Below are 15,136 nucleotides of genomic sequence, written 5' to 3' on the forward strand. Positions count from 1 at the left end.
GAGTAAAATTACTGCTGAATATATGTGTTAAATCGTACATAGGATTAAAATACGCTCAATCAATAACCAGATATAGTTGTTAGTTAATAAAGGAAGAAAAGGTTGAAATATTTTATTACAAAAAAAATCTACCCCCACTACCAAACCCCAAAGATGTTATATATAAGAAACAGCAAGGAAAATCCTTAAAAAACGTAACAGTGTCAGCCAATATCTGCGTTTTACTCCCCAAAACAGAGATTTTGAAAATAATTCAAAAAGGGTCCCCACAGGGTTTGAAAGTCTAGGTTAGATTCAAAAACTGAACAGCGAATCTTCTCGAGATTCAAATATGACATAACATCCCGTAACCACTGAACATACGTAGGCGGAGTAGCTTCCTCCAATTAAGCAATACTGCTATCCTGGCTATAACAGACATAAAAGCCAGAATATGTAAATCAGAAGCCTTCAAAATTATATATTTTTCTCCAACAGACCCAAATAGTTCAGTCAAAGGATTAAGCTAAAATTTATTTTAAAACGTACAGAAAAAAGTATGAAAGACCTCTGTCCAATATTTTTTAAGACGCTGACACGTCCAAAACAAGTGATTTAAGGAGGCCACTCCGTTAGTGCATTTATCACAGTCAGGAGATATATCAGCATAAAAACGGGATAGTTTATCTTTAGACAAGTGAGCTCTGTGGACCACTTTGAATTGAAGGAGAGAATGACGAGCACATAATGATGAAGTATTAACCAACTTGAAAATTTCATTCCAAGTTTCCTCGGAAATTGACATCAGCAAATCTTGTTGCCAAGCGTTTTTAATTTTATCAAGTGGCACCTTACTCATTCCTAGTAATATGCCATAAATATTAGATATTGAGCCATCCTTAAAGGGTTACAAGTTAAAAATTACATCTAATAAATTCTTATCAGGACACAAAGGAAAAGAACGTAAGTGAGATCGAATAAAATCTCTAATTTGTAAACATCTAAAAAAGTGAGTTTTTGGTAAATTGTACTTAGTAGACAATTGTTCAAACGAAGAAAGGTTTCCTCCAACAAACAGATCTTGAAAGCAAGTAATACCTAATTTGTCCCACTCTTTAGAAACTGCATCAGTCATAGAAGGTGATTAGAGAAGTGATTAGAGAAAATGGGACTGGACAAAAAAAATCTCAATAAAGAAAAATATTTTCAAAATTGTACCCAAATCCTCAAGGCATGTTTAACTACTAGATTATCTGTTAGTTTATTTAATGATATAGGGAGTGAAGAACCAAGCAAAGAGATAATCGAAATTTTTTTAACAGAGTTAATTTCTGAAGGGACCCATACTGGACAAGCCTCTTGATTAATGTAATGTAACCAAAACGTAAAATTTCGTATATTGACTGCCCAGTAGTAAAACCTAAAATGAGGTAAGGCTAAACGTCCGTTCTTTTCAACCTTCTGAAGGTGAACTTTATTTAGCCTGTGATGTTTATTATTCCATATGTAAGAAGATATAATTGAATCAAGAAAATCAAAGAAGGATTTAGAAATAAAAACAGGTAAAGCCTGAAATAGATATATGAATTTAGGTAAATTATTTATTTTAATAACATTAATTCGGCCAGTCAATGATATAAAAGGGGAGACCAACTTGATAAAACCTTTTTCACATATTGCAGTAAGGCGAAAATTTTTTCTTTAAATAAATGCTTATAATTTTTAGTAATTGACACCCCCAGGTAGGTAAAGTGATTTCTTACAATTTTAAAAGGAATGTTAATATCAAAAGGTATCAGGTTATTCAGAGGAAAAAGTTCACTGGTGTATAAGTTCAATTTGTAGCCTGAAAAATGACTAAAGCGAGAAAGTAGGGAAAGCACAGGAGGTAACGAGGCTTCAACATTAGATATAAAGAGTAATAAATCATCAGCATATGGAGAAACTTTAAGGTTAATACCTCTTCTGGAGATACCAATCTCTAGATTCTCGGAAAGAAATAGCTAAAGGTTCTGAGGACAAATCAAAGAGCAAAGGTCTCAAAGGACATCCCCGTCTGGTTCCACCTTGCAGTTTAAAAGGTTTAGAATTTTGAAAATTAGTGAGAACTCGAGCAAAAGGGGATAAATAAAGTAATTTAATCCATTGGATAAACTCAGGCCCAAAATTAAATTTCTCTAGGGTTTCAAATAAGTAATTCCATTCAATCCGATCAAAGGCCTTCTCAGCATCTAGAGGTATCATACATTCCGATATTTCTTTGGAGGGAGAATGAATATTATTCAATAAACGGCGAATATTAAAATGAGAATATCGATTTTTAATAAAACCAGTCTGATCATTGGATGTAACTGAAGGTAAGATATTTTCCAATCTACGAGCTGGAACTTTAGATAAAATTTTAACATCCACATTAAGTAGCAAAATTAGTCTGTACAAAGCACATTCTGTTGGGTTCTTATTTTTCTTTATAATAAGTGAAATAGAAGCTTCATAAAAAGATTGCGGTAGCCTACCCAATTTAAAAGAATCCTAAAAGAAAGCACATAAATGAGGTATAAGCAAAAAGGAAAAGGCCTCACCTAATTTTCCGGGAAATCCATCCGGACCCGGAGTCTTTCCAGAATGTAAAGATCACACAGCCTCCGCGATTTCATCGTATGTTATAGATGGATCCAACTATTTTCGATTATCAGTGGAAAGTGTAGGGTCATTTAATTGGTCAAAGAAATTATCTATTACAGAATTATCTTTGGGACAATTAGAACTGTAAAGTTTAGAATAGAATTCTCGAAAAGTATCATTTATTTCTAAAAGGTCAGTTGTCCTCTCGCCATTGGCTTTCGAAATTTCTTTAATTTGCCGTCGAGCTCTGGAAATTTTTAATTGGTTAGCAAGTAATTTACCTGTTTTATCTCCATGAATATAAAATTGACTTTTATCTTTTAGAAGTTTTCTTTCAACTGAATAAGTTAAAAGAAGATCATATTTAGTTTTAATTTCACCTCGCCTTTTATATAAAACCGGATCTGGATCCAAAACATATTTTTCGTCTAATAGTTTCAATTGATCAACTAGATCAGCTCTTTCTCTGCCAGCTTTTTTCCTAATGCTTGCCGTATAAAAAAAATATTTTGACCTTTAATAAAGGCTTTGAAAGTATCCCAAACGAGAAGAGTAGAAATCTCTTCTGATGAATTCTCTTTTAAAAAAAGAGTAATTTGTTTCTCCATAATTTGGAAATTTTTTTTATCAGATCACAAGGTTAGGTTAAAACGCCGAAATCTATTTGTCTGAGGGAGCCCAGAGAAATTTAAAGAGAGAAGCACAGGAGAATGATCTGAAAGAGCAATCTCTTTAAAGTCACAGGATCAAACTGATGAAATCATTTGGTTATCAATAAAAAAAATAAATCCTGGAATATGTGTGGTGAACATGAGAGAAAAAGGAATAGTCCTTATCCTCTGGATGCAAAAAACGCCAGACGTCAATAACCCCAGTTCTCATTAAAAACGATTGAAGAAATAAAGCTGATTTATTAGGAACCGCTAATTTAGTAGATGACCTATCTAATTTGGGATATAACCAGAGATTAAAATCTCCTCCCAAGAGCAAAGAATAAAAGTTCAAGCCTGGTAGAAATGACAAAAAACGTTAAAAAAAACCTGGGTCATCTGTATTTGGAGCATAAATATTAGCCAATACCATTGGTCTATTATTTATTTTCCCTGATATTATAACGAAACGACCATTAGTATCAGTTATGACATTATGTTGGTCAAATGAAAGTCTTATCTGTAAGAATTGAAACCCCTCCAGATTTAGCTTGAAAAGAAGAATGACATTGGAGCCCATTCCATCGATTAAAAAACGCGAAATATCACAATTGCGAATATGAGTTTCTTGTAGAAAGATAATAGAGGCTTTAAGTTTTTTTAATATAGGCAAAAATCGTTTTTCGCTTCAAAGGATGATTTAAGCCTTTCACATTAAAGGTCAGCAAATTAATAACGATCCATTATAATATTATTAAATGTAGGTTAAAAAAGAGTGATGAGCAAACCATTGAAAAATACCGGTAAAAGTACTACAGTAGAATTACAGATAAAATAATTGGGCAGCAGATTTGGCTGACAGCCCAGGACAGCTTACCAAGAAACCACCCCCACCCCCACCCCCCCAACACCCAAAGAAAAGAAGCCAGTTTGGAAGCAGCTGGCAACTACCTACAGACAGCATAATCCCAAATTATCTCTGTTAATGAACTTCAAGGTTAGTGAAGCTCCAACCCAGACAAGCAATGAGATATACAATGAAACCACAATTAACTAATGTAAAAACAAGTGTTCTTAGTTCAACGCAACTTAAAATGTTGCTTTTTTCATATTTCAAGCTATATTGAAAAAAAACGATTTAAAAAAAGAACAAAACAGAAAAGAATCGAAAAAAAAACATAACCATACCAAGAACTAGTAAGTGGTTACTAGAAAAAAACCCGAAAGAAAAAAGATATAAAACAGGAAGTGTTCATAACGAGGAATGTGAAATCATTCCGTAGGAGTTTCCAGAAAACTCTGGGCTTCTTCCGAGGATCGAATCCATTTTTGTGAGCCGTTTTTAAGTCTGATCCTGAGTGTTGCTGGGAATCGAAGTGACGGCTTGTACCCTTCCTGATACAGATCCGACATAACCTTTTTGAATTCAACCTGTTCCTTCATAACTTCTGGTGAGTAATCTTCAACGATCCTAATTTGACAATCTTGGAAATTAATCATCCACCGGCGTGCCTCCCGAATTAGAAGCTCCTTATTTTGTATGTCATGGAGAGAGATAATAATTGATCTGGGTTTAACTTGTGTAGGAGGTTTGAAAAAAAGTATTCTGTGTGCTGGATCAATCTTAGGCAAAGGTTCTAGGATACCAGGGAATAACTGAGCCAAAAACTTTGCAAAGAATTCAATATGTTGATTACCTTCAGTCTTCTCTGGTAATCCTAGAAGACGAAGATTAGATCTTCTGTTCCTGTTTTCTAAGTCAATCATCTTCAGCTTTAATCTTTCGTTGTCTTTGGCTTTTTTTTTACAAAGGTTCTGTAAATCATCGATTTTCCCATCCAAAACAGAAAGAGAAGCTTCGTTCACTTCAATTCGTCCTTCATGATCTTCCAGTCTTCTTTGAAAAGAATCAAGTTTGGCATTAATTTGTTGAAGCTGCTCGAAAATGGCCTCCGGAGTTACAGGAGGAACATCTTCCTTAGTGGTTTTCATAGCCTTAGCACCCCTTGTATTCATAGTAAAACAAAATCACGTTTAAAGTTACTACCAAGAGTGAAAACGAAGGATTTCAAGTCGGGTTGAAAAGGTTAGATACAGTGAGAACAGAGCAAATAGCTGTTAATCCATCAATGGCCAGCAGAGACTCCGGCCCCAGTGTTTCACGTAACATTTCCTCAACCTATTCAAAGGATTGGTAAATACATGAGGCTCTCAGGAACAGAAGGTTGTTGTGATGAGTTAATTTGAGGAGGGCAGAGGAGCTTGTGTGGATCACAAGCATGGGCTGTGAACGGTTGTTTTGACTGGGCTGGTCTTGTGTGGCCATGTCTTTAATTCATTATAAATGTCTTACCCATTAATGTGCCCAGTAGACATGTCCGATTGCTCAAAGGTCTGGTGTGGCGTTTAGAACATGGTACAGTGCAGCAGAGGAACAGGCCTTTGCCCACTAATTAATCTAATCCTCTCCGCCTGCACATGTTCCATATCCCTCCACTTTCTGCATATACGTGTGTCTGTGTAAGAACATCTTAAATACCTCTATCATATGTGCCTCCCCCACCACCCCTGACAGTGCATTCCAGGCACTGACCACTCTGTACAAAATAACTAAAATCCTGCCCCGCTCATTTCCAATAACCTTTCTCCCTCACATTAAATTCATGCATTAGACATTTCGACTCTGGTGGAAGAAGAAGATACCGGCTATCTATCTATACCTCTCAGAATTTTGTAAGCTTCTGCCAGGTCTCCCCTCAGCCTCCGTCGATCCAGAGGAAACAATGCTTCCAACCTCTCCTTATAGCACACGGCCTATATTCCAGGCAGCATCCTTCCAATGATGGGGTGAAAAGAATTGAACACAATACTCCTGGTGCATCCTAAACAGGGTTTTTAAAGCTGCAACATAACTTCCTGTTTCTTGAACTCAATGACTTGAACAAGAATGGCAAGCATGCCATGTGCCTTCTGTGCCAACTGACCAGCTGTGCACTCGTGCAGCCCCTTTCATGGAGCGAGGGACTTGGATTCCAAGGTACCTCTGTGCATCAACACTGTTAAGCAACCTGCCATTAACTGTGTACTTTCCCTTTACGTTTGATCTCCCAAAGTGCAACACTTATAACTTGCCCAGATTTAACTCCATCTGCAACTTCTCTGTCCATATCTACAACTGATCGATAGGCCACTGTATCTTTTGTCATTCTTCTGCACTATCCACAACGCCACCAATCTTTGTGTACCCTGACACTAATGTGAGCCTCACCAGTCTATAAATCCCCTGTGATCCCTATTTCATTTCTTGAACAAAGGAACAACATTAACAACTCGATAGTCCTCTGTGGCCTTGCCTGTGGCTAGAGAGAATACAAAGATCTTGGTCAAGGCGCCAGCAATCTCATCTCTTGCCTCTCTCAATAACCTGGGGGGATATTCCATCAGGCCCTAGGGACTAATCCACCTTAATGTTCTTCAAGAGACCCAACACCATCTCTTTACCTCAAAATGCCTGAGCATATTAGCACTGATCTGACCATCTTCCATGTCCTCCTCCTTGGTAAATATCAACACAAATTATTCATTTTGGACCTCGCCGACATCTTCCACTCCAGATACATGTTCCTTCCTTTCTCCTTGAGTGGTACTACTGTGGATTTTTCTTATGGACTTTCTCCAACACCCTTACTGATGTTTGAAGAGATTGCAAGGAAACTGAGCTCTAAATGACCGCCCCCTTATCTTGTAACTGTGTGCCCTGCTCTGACGTTCTCCCACTGTTTCATAGAATACAAATCTAATTTTCAGGACATTCCTTTCAGTAATCAGTGAAGTAAATCGTTTCTGACTTCCTTCAATATTACCTTATCCTTTCATAAAGAATGGGACCAAACAGTTCACAGTACTGCAGGCCTGCCCTCACCAACCAATCTGCACAGTTGTGATAATACTTGCTCATTTTAAACTCCATCCTACTCACAATAATTGTGAGTAAGCCGTTTCCTTTCCAAACCCCCTTCAGCCCCTTCATACTGTCTGAACCCTGGTGAGAACCAGTGTTGCTGAATCTCCTGTTTCTGTACTGTGAAGTCTCTCAAACATCCTTGTCCAGTCCACTTCCCATACACACAGTTGCTGCCAAAACTGACCCAGTACTGATCGGGCAGGTTTTCATCCTGTGACTACTCCCATAAACCATCTCTTGTCCGTTACAGTTCAAGAATAAAAAAAAACACAGTGGACAACATTGAGCCATTGCTGAGCAGGCAGCCATTTATCCTGCAGCTGTTCCTACTTCACTGCCTGACCATTCTCTTCTTGCTTTAGTGGTGTGGTGTGGGGGCTTTATCCTGTGCATGGTCATTCTGTCATCCTCTTGTCCTTATATTCGTGGAGTAATTGGAGGAGGTAAGGGAGTCTGATCACCATACTGGCCTGAATTGTCCTTCCCTGTGGTGTACATTGTAAACAATTCTTTCATCTCACATTATCAGTGAAGTTCCAATAGAATGACTCCTCCGATCAATCCCGGGCTATTGCTGAGGATGTTTGTTAGAGGAGCTCACTTACTGACAATAATAGATTTTTCATATTAAGGACAAAAACACCAGACTGGCGATGTATTTTGAGCAAGGTAAAGAAGAAAATGACACAGGATTGGGTAGGAGGTATCCTGGGGACGTGTTGCTTGGAAAAGTGACAGAGGAAACAATTCCATGTCAGCTTGAGGGAGAAGACGTGTCGTGTGTTTAAATTCCTTCTATGGTAATATAAACCCCACCACCCCCTCATTTCTGTAATCCCCACTCTTACCCTGACTATCTTACCTCATCTCCAATACGCACAAATTTAGTGGCTTCACAACTGACAGCTGTGCCTTCAGTGACCAAGGCCCTATGTGTTGTCTGACCACTAACAGTGCCAGAGAACATTTCCATCACAGACAGAGGGAAGGAATTATTCAGTGAAGTTATTTTCCAATCATCTCTGTCCATTATATTCCTGCATACACAGACAGTGTCCAACACTGACACGGTGCTGGTGTGTGTGGGGATTTATCGTATGGAAGGTCCCTCTCTCTCTCCCTCTCAGTCCATTATATTCCTGAATAAAACAGCCCGGTGTCCAACACTGACACAGTGCTGGTGTGTGTGGGGATTTATCCTGTGGCTGATCTCCAACTCACCCCTCTGTCTATGATATTTCTGTGTACACTGTATTTCACCTAACATTTCCTCAACATCTGTTCAAAGGGAGGTTGGATGTGAGGGATCAAGAATAGGTTAGTGTGATGCGTTTATTTGAAAAGGTGGAGGAGCTGGTGTGGTCACAGCACAGGCCCGGCACAGAGGTTTGCATCAGTTGTTGCTGTGACCAGTTCCATTCCATTCACTGTAAGTTCCTTGTCCAATAAAATTCCAACAGACATCGCCATTGCCGAAGGTGATGTGTTTCTGATCTGGTGTGAGGTTTACCCGAGATTCTCCAACACCCAATGACCATTGAAGTTCCAATGGGCATAGCCCACTGCCCAACTGTGCCACTTCTTGAGGTTTAAAGAGATTCCAAGGAAACTGACGTTTAAATGTCCATCCCCTCATCTTGTGACGATGCAGCCCTGCTTTGGGATTCTACCGCTATTTCACAGAATGGAGATCTAATTTTCAGGACATTCCTCTCAGTAATTGGCAAAATGAATATCTTCTATGCCTCCTTGAATGCTAGTTTATCCTTTCTTAAAGAATAGGACCAAAGCTGCACATAGTCCTCCAGGCATGTCCCCACCAACCCATCTGTACAGGTGTAATAACACTTACTGCTTTTGAGCTCTATCCCTCATGCTATCAACGCCAGTGCGCCATTTCCCTTCCGAACCACCTTTTGTCCCATCAGCTGTGTGATCCTCCTGTTTCTGTGCTGTAAAGTCTACATCATTCTCCCGATCTTCCTTGTTGGGTCCACTTCCCATACAAAGAGTTTATTGTCAAAACTGGCCCAGTACTGATCGGGCAGGGGTTTATCCTGTGAATACTCCCCCTAAAATATTTCCTGTCAATTCCAGTTGAAGTACAAACAGCTCGGTGCACAAGATTGACCCATTGTTAACCAGGCAGCGGTTTATCCTGCAGCTAGTCCGATATCAGCTCCTGTCAATTATATTCCTGTATACACAGTCCAGTGTCCAACACTCACACGGTGCTGGTGTGGGGGGATTTATGCTGTGGAAATTCCGTCTCTCACCCTCTCTATCCATTATATTCCTGCATACACAGCCCAGTGTCCTACACTGACACAGTGCTGGTGTGAGAGTGATTTATCCAGCGGACAGCCCTCTTTCACCCTGTCGGTTAATTATAATTTAACCTTGACATGGTGCAAGAGGTGTGATTTGATAGGGCAGGAGAGGGACTGAGAGTATTACCGTGATGTTGGCATAAATTGTCCCTTTCAATGTTGCAAATTCTGAATTTTCTCATTATTTCCAGTAGCCTGACACTTCTGATCAATCCTGGCCCATAGCTGAGGAAGTTTGTTGGAGACAGCTCACATCCCAAGAATAAATGATTTTTTTTTAATCTTGGGGACACAAATAAAAGACTGGAGGTGTATGTTGAACAATGCAAGGAAACCAAAATGTACCAGATTGTGTGAGAGGGAGTGTGGGATGAAGTGTTGTGCGGAAAAGTGAGAGAGGATGACAATCCTTGTCACCCTGAGGGAACAGACATGAAATCATTTTCTTATAATTTTGCCCAAAGTTCCCGCCATCCCCATCTCTGCCATACCCTCCTATCCCTTCAGTGTCTGTCAATCTGAGCTCCTCTAATTCTGCCATTTCCATTACCCACAAATGCAGTGGCTTCGCAACTGGCAGTTGTGACCTCAGCTGCCAATGTACCGTGGGCTGTCTGCTTATTCAGAGCTCTGGAGCACAGAGACCAATGTCGACGTTTAGGATGAAAGGAATAATGTTCATTTTCCATTTCTGTCTGTTCACCACTTCCACCCAACAGCTCAGTGCTGTTGGAGGTTGGTATTGAGCTGATTTGTCTGTTACTGTTCAGTATCTGAATGATTCACTCTGGCTTCTCCAACCATTGCAGTTCTCAGAGAAGCAGACCATGGGTTAATTCTGCCCCGTTCTGATGCTCTGTTTGCAACAGGCATCTCACAGAATGAGACAAGAGGACTTTGTATTGCCCTGACTCAGGCAACATTTATTGAAATGGCACAGATGCAAACTGAGCAACAGGTGGAAAGGGGAAGGTGTTTGTGGACTTGGGGTGGGGACAGAAACACGAGAGGTGTTTGTGGACTGGGGGTGGGGACAGAAGCAGGAGAGGTGTTTGTGGACTTGGGGTGGGGACAGAAGCAGGAGCGGGGTCGGTGGACTGGGGATGGGGTGTTGGTGGGGACAGAAACAGCAGCGGTGTTTCTGAAACGGAGACAGTGTCTATGCTTGTACCTATCTAAATACTTCTTAAATGCTGTAATTGCCCCTCCTCCACCACCACCTCTGGCAGCTCGTTTCATCTGCCCACCTCCCTGTGTGGAAACACTTGCCTGTCTGCCCCTCTTTAAATCTTTCCTCTCTCACCTTAAACCTCTGCCCTCCAGTTTTACACTCATCTAACCTGGGAAAACGATTATGAATATTCAATTTATCTACAGCTCTCATGATTTTAAGTACTTATATCAGGGCATCCCTCAGTCCCCTGCACTCCAGGGAAAAGGGACAGCCTATACAGTTTTATTTATTCCAAAATAAACATTGTTCATCATGAAAAACAAACAAACTATGTACAAAATAAAACAGTGCAAACCTTTACATTCCTGTACGGATCAATCATTAGATTTACCTTTTTATATATATTTTTTAAAAAGCACTAATGCCAGGGAGTGGCTCACTGGGGTGCTACCCCAATCCCACAGTTTTTTTTGCTACTATAAATGAAGCCCTCCAGCCCTGGTCGCATTCTTGTGAATCTTTCATGCACCCTCTCTAGATTAATCACATCGTTCATGTATCGTGGCGACCAGAACTGAACACAATACTCCAAATGCAGTCACACCAATGTCTTGTCCGGTGAGCACATGATATTCCATCTCTTGTGTCCTGCTGCTGCACTGATCGCATGTTATTCTCTCCTCATTCCCATCAATTGCCCCCAGATCCTACCACCTGTTTACACACAAGGGACAATTTACAGTGGCCACTTTACAGTGCCCACCAGTTAGAGGATATATATTTTGGGTAAAATGTAAGAGATCGAGAGGGGATATGCGGGGAACCAAGTGGTGAATACCTGGAATACACTGTCAGAGCGAATGGTGGAAGCAGAGCCACTGACCAGATTTAAGAAGCATCGATCGACCAGGTACAGAAGACTGCAGGTCAAGTGCTGGAAGATGGATTTATATGGATGGGTGGCCAGGGGTCGGTGTGGATGTGATGGGCCAAGTGGCCCATTTCTATGTAATATGACTCTGACTTTTTGGGATGTGGGACCAACCAGAGCATCTGGGAGAAATCACTCGGTCACAATGAGAAGTTGCAAACTCGGCCCAGATAACAGTGGAGGCCAGAACGTAACCTGGGTCGCTGGCAGTTGTGAGGAAGCAGCACTACTGCTGTGTCGTCATGGTGCCCAATAGATACAGAGATTATCCATGTCAGATTGATGGATCATGAGTCTACATTTCCCAAATTGCCCCAACTCTTCATTCACCCATCACCTCTGTGCTGACGTTGGTCACAGAATTCTCATCCTGGTTTTCAATCCCTTCCCTGGTCTTGCTGCTCCCTGTCCAATAAAGTTCCAGTAATCACAGCCTGTTGTCAAGCAGTAAAATCGGGCTAGTGAGGGGAATTTATCCTGCGGACAGTTCCTGTCTCATCCTCTGCAACTGTTACAGTTTTTCTCTACACACCTTGTTGTCCAACCCTGACATGGTGCTGATTAGGGCAGGAGAACTGATTGGAGGAGGGACCTGCAGTGTGAATTTGATCGGAATAATCCATTTCCGTCTTGTAAATTCTGAACCTTCCTTACTTTTCACAGTGAAGTTCCAAAAGACTGATTCTTCTGATCAGTCCTGGCCCATTGCTGAAAACATGTTTGTTGGAGGCAGCTCACGTACTGTGGATAATGGACTTCCCTGCAGAGGCACCAATAACAGACTGGAGATGTGGGCTGAGCAGCGTGAGGATAAAATGATACACAAGACTGGAGGTTAGAGATTGTGGGAAGAGGCGTTGCTGGGGAAAACGGAAGAAAATCCATGCCAGATAGAAACTTTCTGGTGTTAAATTCTCTCCCACCTCTGCAATCCCCTCGAAACCTTTGAGTGTTTGACTATCTGAGATCCGCTAATACTGACCTCTCCATTATCCACGATATAATGGCTTCACAACGGGCAGCTGTGCCCACAACTGCCAAGGTCCCCTGTGCTGTCTGTCCGGTTATAGTTCCAGAGCACAGAGATCAATGTCCAGTACTGACATGGGGATCAAATTAGCTTGTGGAAGTTACTTTCCAATCCTTTCTGACTTACAGTTCCCGGATACACCACCCACTGTCATGGTGCTGGTGTGGGGGGATTTATCCTGTGGACGTTACCTCTCTCACCCTCTCTGTCCATTATATTCCTGTATACACAGTCCAGTGTCCAACACTGACACAGTGCTGGTGTGTGATTTATCCTGTGGTCGATCCCTTTCTCATACCGTCTGTCCATGATATTTCTGTGTCCACTGTGTTTCATCTGTTATTTCCTCAACATCTCTTCAGAGGGAGGTTGGGTAAATACGTGAGGGACCAGGAACAGATTAGTGTGACGGGGTTAATAGAAGAGTGGGAGGAGCCGGTGTGCTCACAGCACAGGCTGGACACAGTGGTTTGAATAGGTTGTTGCTGTGACGAGCTCTATTTGATTCACTGTAAATTCCTTGCCCATGAAAATGCCAGTAGACACCCCCATTGCCCATGAAAATGCCAGTAGACACCCCCATTGCCAGATGTGATCTTTTTCTGTGCAAACTGAGCAACAGCTGGACATGGAGAAACAGGGGAAGTGTTGGAGGCAGAGTTGATGAAATGACCGAGCTCAGCGTGGGTGCAGGAAGCAGCATCAATGCAGTTGTTAACGGAGCGGAGTAAGAGTTGGGGAGCCTTACCGGTGGAGGCTTGGAACATGGACCTTTCCCCGTAGCCCATGAAAAGGCAGGAAAAGGTGGGAGCTATGCCAATGCCCATGGCTGCACCTCAAGATTGGAGAAAGTGGGAGGAGCCGAAAGAGAAGTTGAAGGTGAGAATCAGTTCTGTCAGATGGAGGGTGGCAGTGGAGGGGAACTGGTGGAGTCTGTTGTCAAGAAAGTAGCAGAGAGCCTTAAGGCCTTCCTGATGGGGGTAGAAGTGTACAGGGACTCGAAGTCCATGGTGAAAATGAAGTGGTCAGAGCCGGGGAACAACGTTGTTGAAGTGAGAAAACTGATTAAAAGTGAGAAAATCCTTGGGGCCTTCAGGGATCAGGCACAATATCTCATAATTTCCAGTTCCCTCTCTGGTCTTTCCCCTCCCTGTCTCTGCACTCTGTTACTTGAAGCCCTGAGATGACTGAACTCATCTAATTCTGTCCTCCCAATAATTCACATATGTAATGGCTTTACAATTGGCAGTTGTGCCTTCAGCAGCCAAGGCCCCATGTAATATCTGGTCATCACAGTTCTGGAGCACAGACATCAATGTACAAAGGTGACACATTTCAGGAGCTTGGTGTGGAGGATAAATCTGTCAGAGCTGTCGGGTTGAATGGCCTGTTTCTGTGTAGTAACTTATAAATACTTCACTCTCCGTTCTGCGCCCATTCAGTTCAAATAGAAATATTCCACTCATCCTTTCTGCCCTGTTCTGCCATCCTGCTTGTAACAGTAAACTCGCAAAGTGTGTACAAGGTACCTTCTTTATCAGGGGTGTTGGTAACTCTAGTGCAAGGTTTCTTTTGCAAACTGTGCAACGGATGGACAAAAAGAAACAAGGAAAAAGTTGGTGGAATGGGGATGGGAATGTGATGGGGAGGAAGGGACAGAGCAAGAGATGGGCAGTGAGAGAAAAAGAGAGAGAGAGAGACATAGAAACAGACATATTAGTTTAATATAAACAGGCAGTTTAGGAAATGGATATGATGATCCCTGTTTCCTAATTTGCACCAACTCATTCATGTATCACTTTCTGCTGATCTCAATTATGATATTCTCATTCTGATTTCCAATCCGCTTCATAGCCTTGACTCTCCCTATCTTTGCAATCCTCTACATAATTTTTAAGTCTCCAAGGTTTGTGCGTGTCTCAAATTCCGTTCTTTCAGTAAACCTGCAATTACTGCCTTTGATAGTTGTGATTTCTGCTGCCAAGACCCCATGTGTGGTCTGTTGTAGTTTCAGAGCACAGACACCAATGTTCAATGTGACACACACATTTCTACTACACAAGGAATGATCCTGTAACTTTTTTCCAACCCTCTCTGTGCACCAGGCAGCTGAGTGTCCAGCTGTACTCTACACCAAGGAGGTTGGTGTGGAGTATAAAATCTTTCATGAAACTGTTGGCTGAATGACTCGTTCCTTTGTAGTAACTTCTATGTTATTCACTCATGATTCTGCAGTCATTACAATTATAGTAGCACACCAAGGGTTAACACTGCCCCATTCTGTCATCCTGTTTCTAACAGGAAACGCAAGCACTGAGAACAAAGGGCTTTACACACCAGTGGCACAGGTAACCTTTAGTGGAAAGTTGCAGATGCAAATTGAGCAACATATGAAAACGTGGGGGGAGAGAGTGAGGGAGACAGACACACAGACGGTGTTTTCATGACAGTTT

This window comes from Pristis pectinata, chromosome 45 (assembly GCF_009764475.1).
Source record: "Pristis pectinata isolate sPriPec2 chromosome 45, sPriPec2.1.pri, whole genome shotgun sequence".
Taxonomy (NCBI): domain Eukaryota; kingdom Metazoa; phylum Chordata; class Chondrichthyes; order Rhinopristiformes; family Pristidae; genus Pristis; species Pristis pectinata.